A 7,749-nucleotide genomic window follows, 5' to 3' on the forward strand; every position below is an offset into this window, starting at 1 on the left:
TTCAAACTAGCCAATTATAGCATCAGAACTCTAAGCACCTGAGAGAGAGTGGGCACCTCCCAGAACATTGTTTTGTGCCACTCCCAACAGAAATACTCCAGGTGGACACCTTCAGCAATCAGGAGCTCCTCAGCTGCTCATAGCAAATCCCACCTTGAAGTTTACAAAGACTTATGGGTAGAAAAGCCACACAAAGTAATTTACTACACTGCAGGGGCTGTCAGTCTTTGCCATATTGCACAATTCCAGAAGACCCCTGTGGTTGTTGAATGAGTTTGAGGATATCCTTAGGTCTTGTTTTCAGCTGTAGGCAGTTTGTCATGAGTTCCTGGCTTTAGCAGTTGTAGAGGTGTCTTTGGTCAGGGCTGTAGATGATTTATATGGTACCTTTGTGAAAATTAGAAAGCAGCCTTTTTTTCCTGGACAACTTGACAAGTAGTACATGGACTATATTTCAGCTTCCATTTGCCACCTGGGTCACATGTCTTTATGTTGCTCTAGTCCTACTCTTAGTGCATCTATATGGGATATGCGTTAGTTGAAATAGTGCTTTACTCACTTGTTAGCTAGCACCTCTGGGCTAAGGTTTCACATGAGAGAAGCTGAAATATATACTGTGGGAGCAGAGATGACATTGAAATTTTCTTAACCGGAGTGGTAAAGACGGAATTCCTCCTTGGGACCGTATGAATTGAGAAGAGAGCAAGGATGAAAAGGAAGGTGTCTGACCAGTTATTGATGTAGAATAGTTAGAGCCATTTGTACATCTGTGTTTTCTTAACTGTGTCTCTAAATATTTTTAACTTGTAGCTTACTGGATAGTGTAATTTCACTTTGGATATCTTTTGGCAAGACCTATTATATTGTTAATGCTGATTGTTGTGGTTGTGTTGAATATGTTGATTGCTTCCAGAAGTACTATTCTGAAAGTTTATAATGGGATCTGTGGTTGGATCTATGTTCTCCTCAAATCTGTGGTGGGGCCTATGTATATGATATATTATCAGTAAGTTTATACGCAGTATTTAGATTAAGCATGTTGTCTGCTGAGCCCTTTCCCCTCCCCTAATGAAATGAAAGAAAAGAAAACAAAAGCAAAACCTAAAAAACAAAAAAACATGGTGAATTGAATTGATTTGACTGAGGCTCAACAGAAGGAAGTTGTTGAGGCCCAGGGAAAATTAGAATCAATTATTTTTAGACTACACATCCTAGAACACTGGAAAAAAGTGTGACTATTTCCAATCTCTGATTCATTCTAAATTAGTTAACTAAATGTCTGGCCAGTTATCTATATAGGATAGTTAGGGCTGTTTGTACATCTGTGATGCCTTAACTGTGCCTCTAAATATTTTAATTTTTAGCTGTCTGGATTGTATAATGTCACATTAGACATTTTTTGGCCAGACCTATTACATTATGAAATGCTAAGCCTGAGTAATTCAATGAGTTTGTGCATTTTAAATGTTTCTACTTCATTTGGATATGGTTGCCAAGTTGAATTCCACATCTCCCTTCTAGTAATCTGCCATATTTTTTAACTTTGGGCCTAAAACAGCCTAAGTAAGATTAGATAAGCAATTGTAGTTTCACATTTTCATAACTTTATTTGAATACTAATAAATGAATTTGAAACATAAATGTATGCATACTTTCCACTTATCCACTCTTGATAGTACCCTGAAGATAAACACTTATGATAAAGTTAGCTATAGGTGAGATTTTTTTTCCCTCCCCTTTCTTTTGTTTCAGTATTCGCAATTTTCAGGTGAGGCCAACTTAATTTACCCTCTATTCCTCTAGACTAGAGAATTTCTGATTTTGCCTTTTTTCTGTCAAAGTGTTTCTTCTCCTGGGATTCCTGTTTTCTCAGAGTAGTCTACTGCTATGTTCTAAAGTAAAGGGATAGGGATAGGGATAGGCATATTTTATTATCTGCAGAAGTTGTAAGAATGGGCTTCAGTTTTTGTAGCTATTACTCTCATTATGGACTTGTGAAATTTTAAATGGAAAAATATATGATTTCCGATATTTCAAGGGGGATACATGGGAACTCCTAGGAAGCCAATAATGTGTACTTCATGACTCTCATAGCAAGGAGATGTTGGTAATTGTGAAAATAATGACTTTGTACTATATAAGAAGCAAGAGGAGTGATGAGACAGCAGGTATAATTTCAGTGGCTACTAGGTGTCTAGCATGGTGCAGGGTGAGAAGACCAAGTAAAGTGAGACTGAGGTGGGCCAAGACCTCAGGTGCTTATGATGTATGTATCTGAGAGATGGACTATTTCAAATACAGTTTGTAGGAAGCAATGTAAGACTGTGTATAACTGAGGTTTACAAAAAGGGCACAGGGACACTATCTTCTGACTGCCTCTAACTTCACAAGAGGAAGACAGAATTACCACCAACAGCCCAAGGCTTATTCCTATGAGGCCAGACTTACTGCAACCTTCCAACCTTTTTTTTACTAACTCTGACACCAGCCATCCCTCCCATGGCACTTACTACTTCTCTGCTGTGTTTGATAATTTGTTGTAATGACCACACAACACTCACCAACAATACTTATGATTATAAGGTTTATTAGGGAAGTAACAGGCTACAATTCAGGTTCAGGAATGCACTCAGGATACAATTCTTCTTTCAGGACAGTCTCTCCTCTGCTGTGCCTTTAGACATGCCTCTGGCCTCTGCCCTGCTTGGGCACATGTTACAAAGCTCTTTTAGCTCTGCCAATAGGTATACATAGATGCATCCCATTCTGTCAGCAAACTTCCTGCCCAGGGGCACTCAGCTTGCTTGCTCTATGGGTCAGGTAAGCCCACCACTCAGTCTTGTGCCTCTTGGTTCCATTGCCGCCGCCTGCCAGTGTTTCTCTGTGGGGGTGTCTCTCTGCCATGCATCTCTTGGCTAAGGAGATCCAGCGCAAGAATCTCTGGTCCAAGGATGTGCTCCACTTTACCTCCAGCTCTTCTCTCTTGATGGCAGTGAGATCCTCTTTTCTGCCTTTAAGAAGGCTCATTTTAAGCCTGGCAGGGTGACAAAACTAACCAAACCCAACATCAGAATTCTACACACCTTATTTGCATGGCCCCACCCAGTAATCTGGTGGGAGTTACAAAGACTATGGCTATAAAAATCATACCACGTAATTCACTGCATCACAAGCTTTAAATGGTCTCATTTTGGAGGTAAGCATTGTGGAGTAGTCTCTTGGTGGTGTAAACTGTTAATGTCCTCAGCTGCTAACTGAAAGTTTAGTAGTAATGAGAATACCGTTAGGTGTCTTGGAAGAAATGCCTGATAATCTACTTCTGAAAACTCAGCCATTGAAAACCCTGTGAAGCACAGTTCTACTCTGACACATATGGGGTCATTATGCATAGGATTGACTTGATAGCAGTTGGAACCGGAAAGTGCTGTGGGTGATTGATACAGTCTATTTTTGTCAAGACTTGCTTTATGGAGAGGAGGTAGGACTTGAACTGGCCTCTTGAAGCATTATTCAATTTGGACAGATGAGGAATAAGGCAGACACTCTAGTCAATTTAAATCATAGGGCTGGAAAATATCTTTCAATTTGGTCTCTTTTACCCTAATAGTACTTGGTATCTTAACTCCTCTCTATAGTATTCCCACCGAGCGCAGCATCTGATGCCACCCCCAATGGTAGGAAACTTTAGGTTTTTGGGACATGCCTATCTATTTAAAGTTTTTTCCTTACATTAACTGAAAATTTCCTTCCTAGAGTTTCCATGCTTTGGTTTTTGTTGTATTCTGGGAGAGAGAGGCACAAATCTAATTTCTTTTCCACCTGGGAGTCTTGGCCAGTATTTGAAGATGCCCCAGGTGGAACTTGATATTCTAAAACTTCATCTTTTTTGAGATGGTTTTGTGTTAAATCAGCCATTCTTGAACACATTCAGTTTTGATGATCTCTGACCATTGAGCAACGGAGCTCAAGAGCAAGCTAATTTTTGGCACCCAGTTCACCTTAATGACTTCAGTTAACCATGAGCTAAGACTTAGTGTAAGGAGCTCTGTTGGTGCAGTCGTTAAGGCATTCAGTTGCTAACAAAAAGATTGGTGGTTGGAAGCCACTAGTTGCTCAAAGAAAGGAAGATAAGTCAGTCTGCTTCCATAAAGACTTACAGTCATGGAAACCATATGGGACAGTTCTACTCTGTCCTGTAGGGTTGCTACAGTTGGCATCAATTCAATGACAATGGGTTAAGACCTTTAATCTACTAAGACCTGCTACTGTTAACTGAACTCGTATCTATTAGGTATTACATAATCCAAGAGTTTGGATCCCCATGACTTTCATGTGCTTTTTTTTGAACTTTGTCTTGTTGTAGTTGCTCCATTATTTATCCACAGTCTTTCATTCAGTCATTTAGTAATTTTTCTTAGTTTTGCTTTGCCTAGAAATTTGGTTTAAATTGAGTGCCTTCACTCAAGTTACAAATAACAGTTGATTGGACTGAGCAAATGGCAGAAATCTGAAATACATCTCCAGAAACCTCCTACCAGGCTGATATCAAGTGCCTTTTAATTAGCTTGTTGTTGTTATTAGGTGCCATCGAGTCATTTCCGGTTCATAGTGACCCTATGCACAGCAGAATGAAACACTGCCTGGTCTGGTGCCAGCCTCACAATGCTTGCTGTACCTGAGCCCATCCTTGCAGCCACTGGGTCTGTCCATCTTGTTGAGGGCCTTCCCCTTCTTCACTGACTCTCCACTTTACCAAGTGTGATATCCTTTCCCAGGAAATGGTTCCCTCTGACAACATGACCAAAATAGGTGAGACGAAGTTTGGCCATTCTCACTTCCTTAATTAGTTTACATTGATCCATTTGTCTTTTTGAAGTATAGTGAGCACAGTATTTGCCTGATGTCAGCTTAGTACGCTCATCAAAGAAGGTAGGGAGTTAATTTACATGATTTATTCTTGGCATTTAATGAGCACTGCATGGGGTTCAAGGAGGCATTCCTTTTGTAAGTTTTTTAAGTACTTATAAATAGGAGGGGGAGCTCTCATGGTATAGAACCTAAGGCATTTATTTGACTGCTAACCAGAAGGCTGGTGGTTCAAACCCACCAGGCACTCCTCAGCAGGAAGACTGGGCAATCTACTTCCATAGAGATACTTCCTCAGAAACCCAAGGAGAAGTCACTATGAGTCGAAATAGACTGGACAGCAGTAGTTTGGTTTGCTTTGGTTTATAAATAGAAGGGGTGTTTAGAGTATTTAACAGCCAGTAAGGTCTGGACAGACTCAGCTAGAATAGAAGTGTGTAAACAATCTGAACAACAACATTGTTTTGTATCAGTTGAGTATAGTTCTTGTTCACAATAGCTTTTAACTCTCAGGCTTATGTGTTTACATGCATGTCTATATGCTGCCCTTCCTAGAGCTATTTTTGTCCTCTTCTGCTTTCTGTTTCTTTCTTACACATACAGGATTACATTATTCTGTAAGTTTATGATGTTTGTTGTTTAGACATTGAGTACTAGTCTGAAGTTGAAAATTTAAGTATGTCATGAGAGGAGGCTTAAAGCTGGAATGAGCTTGGCCTTAAAATTGAAAGGACTTGACATGATTTGCATGACAGTAATGGAAGGTTTGTTGTGTGAAGGAGTTGGAAATATAATATTTAGATATATGGGAGCTGGGTAAGAAAATAAATTAGATTTGGAGTCCTCTTACAGAAGTAGCAACTGAAGCAGTGAGGATGTTACTCTCTCTGAGTGAGGGGCAGTGGTTAGATGGAGGATGTCTGTCAGAAGAAGGCAAGACAATGAGGAAGGAAAACTTAAGGGACAGCTTTCAAGAGATGATGGAGGAAAAACCAGTTAATGTACTGTAGAAGGTTGTTGGTCTTGATGGTGTTAGGTGGTTAGATGGTGGTGTTGAGTTGATTTTGACTCATAGTGACCCTATGTGATAGAGTAACACTACCCATGTATGTGGGTAGTAACACTACCCATGTATGTGGGTAGTAACACTACCCATGTATGTTAAGATACCAAGTGCTATTAGGGTAATGTGGAAATTTTAGAACAATATCATTAATATTGCATGCAAGTAAGATCTTACTGAAGGTAATTCAAAAACAGTTGCAGCAGTATATTGACAGAGAACTTCCAGAGGTGCAAGCTGGATTCAGAAGAGGGCGTGGAACAAGGGATAGCATAGCTGTTGTCAGATGGATCTTGGCTCAAGGCAAAGAATACCAGAAAGATGTTGACTTGTGTTTTATTGACTATGCAAAGGCATTTGATTGTGTGGATCATGACAAAATATGGATAACATTGAGAAGAATGAGAATTCCCAAACACTTGATTGTACTCATGAGGAACCTGTACCTTGACCAGGAGGCTGTCATTCGAACGGAACAAGGGGACACTACATGGTTTAAAATCAGGAAGGGAGTGCATCAGGGTTGTATCCTTTCCCTATATTTATTCAATCTATATGCTGAGTAAATAATCTGAGAAGCTGGACTATACGAAGAAGAATGTGACATCAGGATTGGAGGAAGAATCATTAACAACCTGAGATACGCAGACGATACAACTCTGCTTGCTGAAAGTGAGGATGACTTGAGACACTTACTGATGAAGGTTGAGGAATACAGTCGGCAGTATGGATTATGTCTCAATACAAAGAAAACAAAAATCCTCACAACTGGACCAAGGAGCAGCATCACAATAAATGGAGAGAAGATAGAGGTTGTCAAAGAATTCATGTTATTTGGTTCTACAATCAATGCCAATGGAAGCAGCAGTCAGGGCATTAGATGATGTGTAGCATTGGGAAAGTCAACCGCGAAGGAGCTCTTTCAAGTACTGAGGAGCAATGATGTCTCCTTGAGGACTAAGGTGAGCCTGACATAAGCCATGATATTTCCAATTGCCTTGTATGCATGTGTTGTTGTTGCTGTTAGGTGCCATTGAGTCGTTTCCGACTCATAGTGACCCCATGCACAGCAGAACGAAACACTGCCTGATCTTGCACCAGCTCCATGATCCCTGCTATACTTGAGCCCATCATCGCAGCCACTGTGTCAATCCATCTCATTGAAGGCCTCCCCCTCTTTTGTAGACCCTCCACCCTACCAAGCATGACATCCTTCTCCAGGGAATGGCCCCTTCTGACAACATGACCAAAATTGGTGAGATGAAGTCTGGCCATTCTTGCTTCCAAGGAGCATTTCAGGTGCACTTCCTCCAGGACAGATCTGTTAGTTCTTTTAGTAGTCCCTGGTAGTTTCAGCATCCTTCACCAGAACCACACTCAAAAGAATCAACTCTTCTTCGGTCTTCCTTATTTGATGTCCAGCTTTCACATGATTCCCATTCTGTGGGATCACTTTTCTTTGGAAGGGTACAAATATACATCTCTTCCAGTCAGTTGGCCAGGTAGCTGTCTTCCAATTCTCTTGACATAACCAAGTGAGTGCCCCCAATGGCATCCGTTTGTTGAAATATCTCAATGGGTATTCTGTCAATTCCCAGAGCCTTGTTCTTCACCAATTCTTTCATTGCATCTTTGATTTCCTCCTGTACCATTGGTTCTAGATCATTTGCCACTTCCTGAAATGGATGATGATCGACCAATTCTTTTTGGTACAGTGATTCTGTGTATTCCTGCCATCTTCTCTTGGTGTTTCCTGCATCATTCAATATTTTGCCCATAGAATCTCTCAATATTGCAACTCAAAGCTTAAATTTTTTCTT

The sequence above is a fragment of the Orycteropus afer genome, unplaced genomic scaffold (assembly GCF_000298275.1).
Source record: "Orycteropus afer afer isolate SDZICR_OR568_19922 unplaced genomic scaffold, OryAfe1.0 scaffold00140, whole genome shotgun sequence".
Lineage (NCBI taxonomy): Eukaryota > Metazoa > Chordata > Mammalia > Tubulidentata > Orycteropodidae > Orycteropus > Orycteropus afer.